Raw genomic sequence first — 7205 nt, 5'->3', positions numbered from 1 at the left:
AAAAAAAAAAAAAAGAAAGAAAGAAAAAGAAAAGAAAAAAGAAACTAATGTATCTATATGGAATTTCCTCACAAAACTATAAACAAAATTCACATAATTCTGTAATCAACTACAAGGCATATATCCAATGGACAGGAAGTCAACAGGTAGCAAAGCTATTTTCAGGGTCATGTTTATTAAAGTTCTGCTTACAACATTCAAGATACAAAATCAACTTACCGCTCACCAACAGACAAAGAGGAGAACGTGGAAGTATGTACAATGGGAGACTGCTCTTCCTGTCAGTCCAGGCAACAGTAGAGGAGCCTGAGTACATTACTAAATAAGCCAGGAACAGAGGGAAGTGCCCTGTTTTCGCTATATGTGAAAACTGTAAACATCGGCCTTATAGCAGTAGAGAAGAGAATAGTGGATACTGAAAGCTGGAAAAAGGTAGGGGCAGGGAGAATAAGGAGATCTTGCTCAACAAATACAAAATTACAACTGGATAAGAAGAAAAACCTCGAGTGTTCTATGGCACAGTAGAGTAAATATGATTAACAAGAATGTATGGTAAATACCAAAGTAGCTGAAAGAGAGAATTTTGAATATTCCCAACATAAAGTAATGATAAATATGTATGATGATAAATATGTCAACTACCCTGACTTGACCACTACACATGGTACGCATGCACTGAAAAATCACACTATGCTCCATAAATGAATATAATTATTGTCAATTAAAAAACAATAACTTTTTTATTTATAGATTTTTTATTATTATTTATACATTAAATTGCTATACATCATTTAGATTGTGAAAAGACTTTACCCAGCATGATATACACCTCAGTCCAGCCTAGCTGAGACCAACTTACACATCCTTGGCGACAGATAATAAACCTTATCTGTGTCCCACAAGTGTCTTCATTTTTTAATACATTTTTTTACTTAAATTTATTTATTTATTTATTTATTTTAATTTGACCAGAGAGGGACAGAGCAAGAGAGAGAGAAAGAGAAAAGCAAGGAAGCAAGCCACCAGGTCCAGGACTTGAACCACAGTCAGCCATGTGGGAGTCCAGCACCCTTAACCATCACACCACCTGCTGACCCCCAAATTTCTAAAAAGTAAATATTTAACCTTTAATTCTTCTACAAACAAGTCATGTTTCAAGCGCTTAGTAGTGGGACCAGTAATTGGTGTAATGGCTATGTCGCTGGACTCCCATGTAGTCAACCGTGGTTCAAGTCCCAGACCCGATGGCTTAAGCAAACTCACACCGGGCGCATGTGCGTCTGTGCTCAAGATCCCGAGCGAATGGAGGAGAAGGGATTGCAGCCTGGCCATACCCCCAAGGAGTGATTTCTTGCTTTCTGTCTTTCTGTCTCTTTCTGTCTTTCTGGCGAGCACACATTCCCTGTAGCAAAAACCTCTCAAAAAAAGAAAAACATCAAGTGCTCCGTAGTCACTTTTCTTTTTTAGAGAGATTTTTGCTATAGGGTGTGTGCACTCACCATAGAGAGACAGAAAGACTGAAAGAAAGAACTCATCCCCCGGGAGGATGTCCATGCCACAATCCTTTCTCCTCCATTTTCCGCTCAGGATTTTGGGCACACGTGCACATACACCCAATGTGTTTCAAGCCTCCAGGTCTGGGACTCAAACCATAGCTGGCCATGTGGGAGTCCAGTTATGTAACCATTATGCCAGGCGCTGGTCCCACTCAATAGTTATGACTGGTGGAAAATGGTGCCTGAGTTTTGAGGAATGACCGAGAGTTACCGTACGATGTAAGGCGGAAATGGTGTTCCAGGCTGAAGGACCAGTAAGTTAATGGGAGGACAGAGTTTTGGGTGATTAGACAATGACTGTGGCAGGAGAAAAGGTCAAAGGTAGAAGCAAGCATCTGAGCAGGTACTTTGCACACTGAGCTCCGGAGCGAGAACTTACCATAGACTCATTACGGGAGGCATGTACATTTCCAAGGCTATCAACAAATTGCCACAAACACGGTGACTTACAACAACAGGAACTTAGTCTCTTCCAGTTCTGGAGGTGAGCCCCGTAAAATCAAGGTGCTGGCCAGGCCATGTTCCCTCCAAAGCTCCTCCCTTGCCTCTTCCAGTTTATGGTGACCCCTGGCGTTCCCTGACCCGGGGCAACATCACTCTAACCTCTGTCTTTGTTTGCATATGCTCCTGTACTCTAATCTCTGTCTTGGTTTTCACATGCTCCTGTACTCTAATCTCTCTTTGTTTTCACATGCTCCTATCTCTGTCTCATCTTCCCTTCTCTCTGTAAGGACATTGGACATTGGATTTAGGACTCACCCTAAATCTGAAATGATCTCATCTTGAGATCCTTAAATTAGTTCCATTTGCAAAGACCCTATTTTCAAGTAATGCCACAATCATAGGTACCAGGGATCAGAAGTTAGACATACTTTTGCAGGAGTCAAAGGGAAGTGGACGCAATTGCACTTACTACAGGAGGGTTATTAGCAAGGGAGCGGGACACTCAGATACGTTTTATGGAAATATAACAATAAGAATTCATTTTCTAAGGCTAAGTCAGGTACACTTTACATGAAAGTTTGGCTTTAGTCTTTACTTAAAAAAAAAAAAAAAAGGCAGCTTGAGTGAGCCAATTGCAAGGCACCTTATGCAGCTGGCTCCCACATAGCTGACTGTACAGTTCGAGTCCTAGACCCAGCAGCTTGAGAAATACAATAAATGCACTCACTGGAGAGAGACAGAGAGACAGGAAGAGGAAAAGCAAGAAATCACCCCTCTCCCACAGGTGGTGGCCATGACATTGTCTCTTCTCCTCCATTCTCCTCTCAAGATTTTGGGCATGCATACACACATGCCTGATGTGATTTTCAAGCCTCCAGGTCCAGGATTTGAACTGCATCTGGCCATGTGGGAGTCTAGTGCCTTAACCACCACTCTATCTGCTAGCTTCTACTTTAGCTTTTTTTTAATGGTTTCTAACTTCTCTCCATGTTTCTATGATCTATCCTGTATATGTTTCTGCTGCTAATTATTACATATTATTAAATACCATGCATATTTCATTTCTCATCACTAATCTATTTTAAATCATCATCATTTAAAACAATAAGTAAGTATCCTAAGTGATGAAAAGGAAAAAAGCCTCTTTTAATTTCAAGGCCAATTTAATATTTTATTTGTAAATTATTAATTTTCTAATTATTATGCACATTATCCATATGCATACCTGCAGCGCTGCCTTTTAAAAAGCATTTTAAGAAAAAATATGTGCACGGACAACTCTGTGATAAATAATGCACATTGATCCTAAGTCCCCATTCTGAACGCCTGTTAAATTTATCGATCTGGCTTTAAAGGAGAACTTGCTGCTGATGGAGCAAAATGATTCACTACTGCAAGAATGATGAAAACAGATGCAAACGAAATGAGTTTCCAAGCAACCCAAGGACCAATGGAATAGATTAAGGAGTGAATTGTATAGTGAGAATCAGATGGTATCTGCGTATATTACTGAGCTGGTGACTTGAGAACCATTCGATAAACCATTCTGATGGCCGGTAGTTAAATATCCTGCCTACCATCAACGGCAGTCGTATCTCCAGGGACTGTGTTAGGGTGCCTGAGTATGTGAGCACTAGATTCCTGGTGATTTTGGAAGTGGTTATATCTCTGCCACCCAACCACACTGAGTTTCCTAACTGGACTCTAGTCTGACATTCTAGTGTAGTTTCTTTACATTCAACATTTGCATGATCCCCCAAGACTTCTAAAATTGAGGTTCTGAGTTGTCGGCCCTGGAGTCTCTGTGCAGTCTACCTCTGAGACATGGACTTGAACCGCCTTCTATGGTACAACTCTTTCTAAACTTCTGAGAAACACCCAACCTTAAATTCACCTTTTCTGGGGTCTGCCCTTCTGCAAATGCCACATGAATTCTCCTTGAAGTCCCTGCTGTCTCTTCATGGCAATGTTGGCTATCTGCCTAAACCACAGAAAAACATTCTTCTTCTCTCTTGGTGCTATACCCCAGCTAGAACTTCAGTGAGCACCGGCAACCAGGCCAGGCCCTCCAGTCCTGTCTCTGCCTGGGAATCAGCTGCAGTGAGAGACCTAAGACTAAGACTGAATAGAACTCTTAGGGGTTACGTAACTGATTATCTGTAGTTCACTGGAGGTATGCTTATCATGCATTTCTTCATCTTACATGCAAACTGTATCATATTCCAGGTCTAGATGCACATTTCACTGTGTTAACCACTCCACAGTTCTGTGAGTCTTCTCACTCTAAGTGGGAATGTGTCTTTGTTACTGACTAAAACATCTGTCTGAGCTCGGTCTGATAGTCCGTATTAGTCACACTGTATAGATTTGAACTGATCATCAAACCCTCTGGGCTAGCAAAATGTCCCTCTCTGAGAGGTGTGGGGGCAATGCAAGTTTGCTGGAATCTGTGGGATGGTAGAGCTATAACTGCTTCCAAGATCATCAGGAGTCAATTTCTTACGTACTCAGGCATCCTTTGAACACAGTTCCTAGAGAGTCAAAGTCACTTACTTCAAAAGAATTATTTTATGCACCCTTTCTAAATTATAAAGCTTTGTGGGTCTCCGTGTGTCTGTTCTACCAAATATTTAAAGGAGACATGTTAATTTAATGTGAAATTGGGAAGGGGGAAAGCTCCAAGTGTTCTTCTGTTTTCATTTTTGTTTTTTCTGAGATATTAACACCATCCCTTCGTTTTCCTTAGGGTAACTTAATCGGAATTGTGATCATATATCGGCTTCCTGTACCAGCTGGTGTCATACTCTGGCCTATCAGGTAGTGCTCACTCATTCGGTAGGTGAGGCTACTTGGTTTTCACCACTCTTCTTCATGTTTTATGAATTAGTGCTTTCAATACCTTTATTTATTTTGTTGTTAGGTCACCCCAGTGAGACTCCTTACTGGTAGGAGTCCATAGAACAATGCCCTTCTGAGGTCTGGGCCCCCAAGCAAATATCACTATCAACCACACTCTGTCACAATACAACCCTAACTTAGTGGCAGCCATGTGCCTTAAATTTAAGAACTGGTTAATATATCTTGATGTTGATAGAGAGGCTTAAATTTGGGCATGAATATCATGTTGGAAATATCCGAGGCTGTATCTATTAGTACAGTAAGAAAGTATTATTGGGCTACTTACACCTGAACACAACCTGCCCTGAAAACCTGGCAGGTCTTTATAAAAGTCATCAGTAGGACCAGCTGGTGGTGTGGTGGTGTGGTGGCTAAGGCAGCTAGATTCCACATGACAGACTGTAGTTCGAGTCCTGGATACGCTAGCATGACAAATTATACTGGGCACATGTGTGTGTATGCCCAAACTCCTAAGAGGAAAATAGAGAAGAAGGGATTGCAGTGTGGCCCTTCCCCCTGGGGAGTGCTTTCTCTCTGTCTCTGTCTCTCTCTCTCCAGTGAGTACATGTGTCCTGAAGTATGAGTTCAAATTGCAGTGGCCATTTCCAAATGCCTGTGTTGCTGCTTGGGCCACTGAGGCAGTCGTGGGGTTTTGACATCCTCTCAGGACTAGTTTTCAAGATGACCTCATTCCCAGCTTCTTGTCACCTTAGTCCCCTTTTCTGCTGAGGCTTGTGGCTCTGGTAAGGGGGAGCTTTTTGTAGGTAGAGCCAAGTGCCCCTGAGCCAAGACCACCATGGTGACCTTCATGACAGGACCTAGAATGGATGGTTACAATGGATGGAATCAATAAGTTTATGACACCGAACAAATTATCTGAAAAAAACAAATCTGTACTATGTTCAACTCCATGTATGAAGACCCTGTCTCTCTGTTCATGCAAAAGCTTGGCTTTGGTACTGGGGTAAATGTTTACCTAATGAAAAGCTCTCCAAGAGGTTTGTCTCATTTTCCTTGGACTGTGAAAAAGATTAATCCTATATGTGATGATCACTGTCGAAGTACGTATCAAAAGAGACTGATGAAGCTCAGATTTTAAAAAGCCCTCATCACCCAAACATGATAGGTTTCCATAATTTTACTGGAGCCAGTGACGGTGGTCTCTGTCTTGCTATGGAATATAGAGATGAAAAGTCTCTCGATGACTTAACAGAATGGAATAAAGGCAGTTGAGATCCTTTCCTAGCAGCCGTAATTTTAAAAGTTGCTTTGATTGTGGCAAGAGCATTAAAGAATCTGCACCAAGAAAAGAAGCTGCTTCCTGGAGATATAGCCGTCAAATATTATAATTAAAGGTGATTTGAGGGACCAGCAGATGGCATAGTGGTTACGTTGCTGGCCTCCCATATGGCCAACCACAGTTCAAGTCCTAAACCAACCAGCTTGAAACTCACACCAGGCACCTGTGCGTGCGTGACCAAGATCCTGAGAGGAGAACAGAGGAGACAGCCATCCCCCCGGGGGGTGATTTCTCGCTTTCTCTCTCTCTCCTTCTCTATGAGTACAATGCCCTATAGCAAAAATCTCTCTTTAAAAAAATAAGTGATTTTGAAACAATTAAAACTTGTGATGTAGGAGTCTTTCTGTGATTGGATGAAAATATGACTGTGACTGACCCCAAGGCCTGTGACATCGGCACTGAGCTGTGGAAGCCAAGAAAGCTTTGCAAGAGGATGGTATTATTACTGATGAGGCATTTCCCTTGGACGTACTCTGTGGGAAACGATGGCTTTGTCTATTCCACACGTAAGTCTTCCAGATGATGGCAACGATGAAAGTTTTGATGACAGTGGCTTTGATGATGAAGCACACCGTACAGCTTTGGGAACCAGGCCACCTGTTAATATGGAAGAACGAATGAATCATACCGGAATGTAACTGAACTCCTCTCAGATACACTAACGGAGACCCTAAAGACCCTTCTGCTGCACACGTGGTCGAAGCTTTGGGAACATATGTACAGTGATCAGCTCGTACTCACGATCACCTCAGCATGTGGTATGGCTCATGCCTAAAAATGCTTACTATACATGGCTATATAAATACTGTGACGATTTGAAGTTATTAGACTCTGGAAGTGGCCTATTTTAGGCCATAATATCTTGTTAACATTTGAATAACTTTTTCTAATATAAGGGGATTTTCATATCCTTAATGACACTAAGCAATTGGGATTGTACTGGGTTTTCCTTTTAAGAAACTTAGCTACTCAAGTACTTTCGATATTGTTTATAGACAAAGCACTAG

At 41.7% G+C, this 7205-nt stretch overlaps 1 pseudogene; it reads left to right on the top strand.

Moving 5' to 3' along the window:
* The first annotated feature begins 5734 nt into the window (after positions 1-5734).
* LOC102485576 (lymphokine-activated killer T-cell-originated protein kinase pseudogene) lies at positions 5735-6924 on the top strand (annotated as a pseudogene).
* Positions 6925-7205: the final 281 nt, after the last annotated feature.

The sequence above is a fragment of the Tupaia chinensis genome, unplaced genomic scaffold (assembly GCF_000334495.1).
Source record: "Tupaia chinensis unplaced genomic scaffold, TupChi_1.0 Scaffold143910_1, whole genome shotgun sequence".
Lineage (NCBI taxonomy): Eukaryota > Metazoa > Chordata > Mammalia > Scandentia > Tupaiidae > Tupaia > Tupaia belangeri.
The sequence above is the reverse complement of the archived record's forward strand: the minus strand, read 5'-3'. Positions and strand labels throughout refer to the sequence as shown.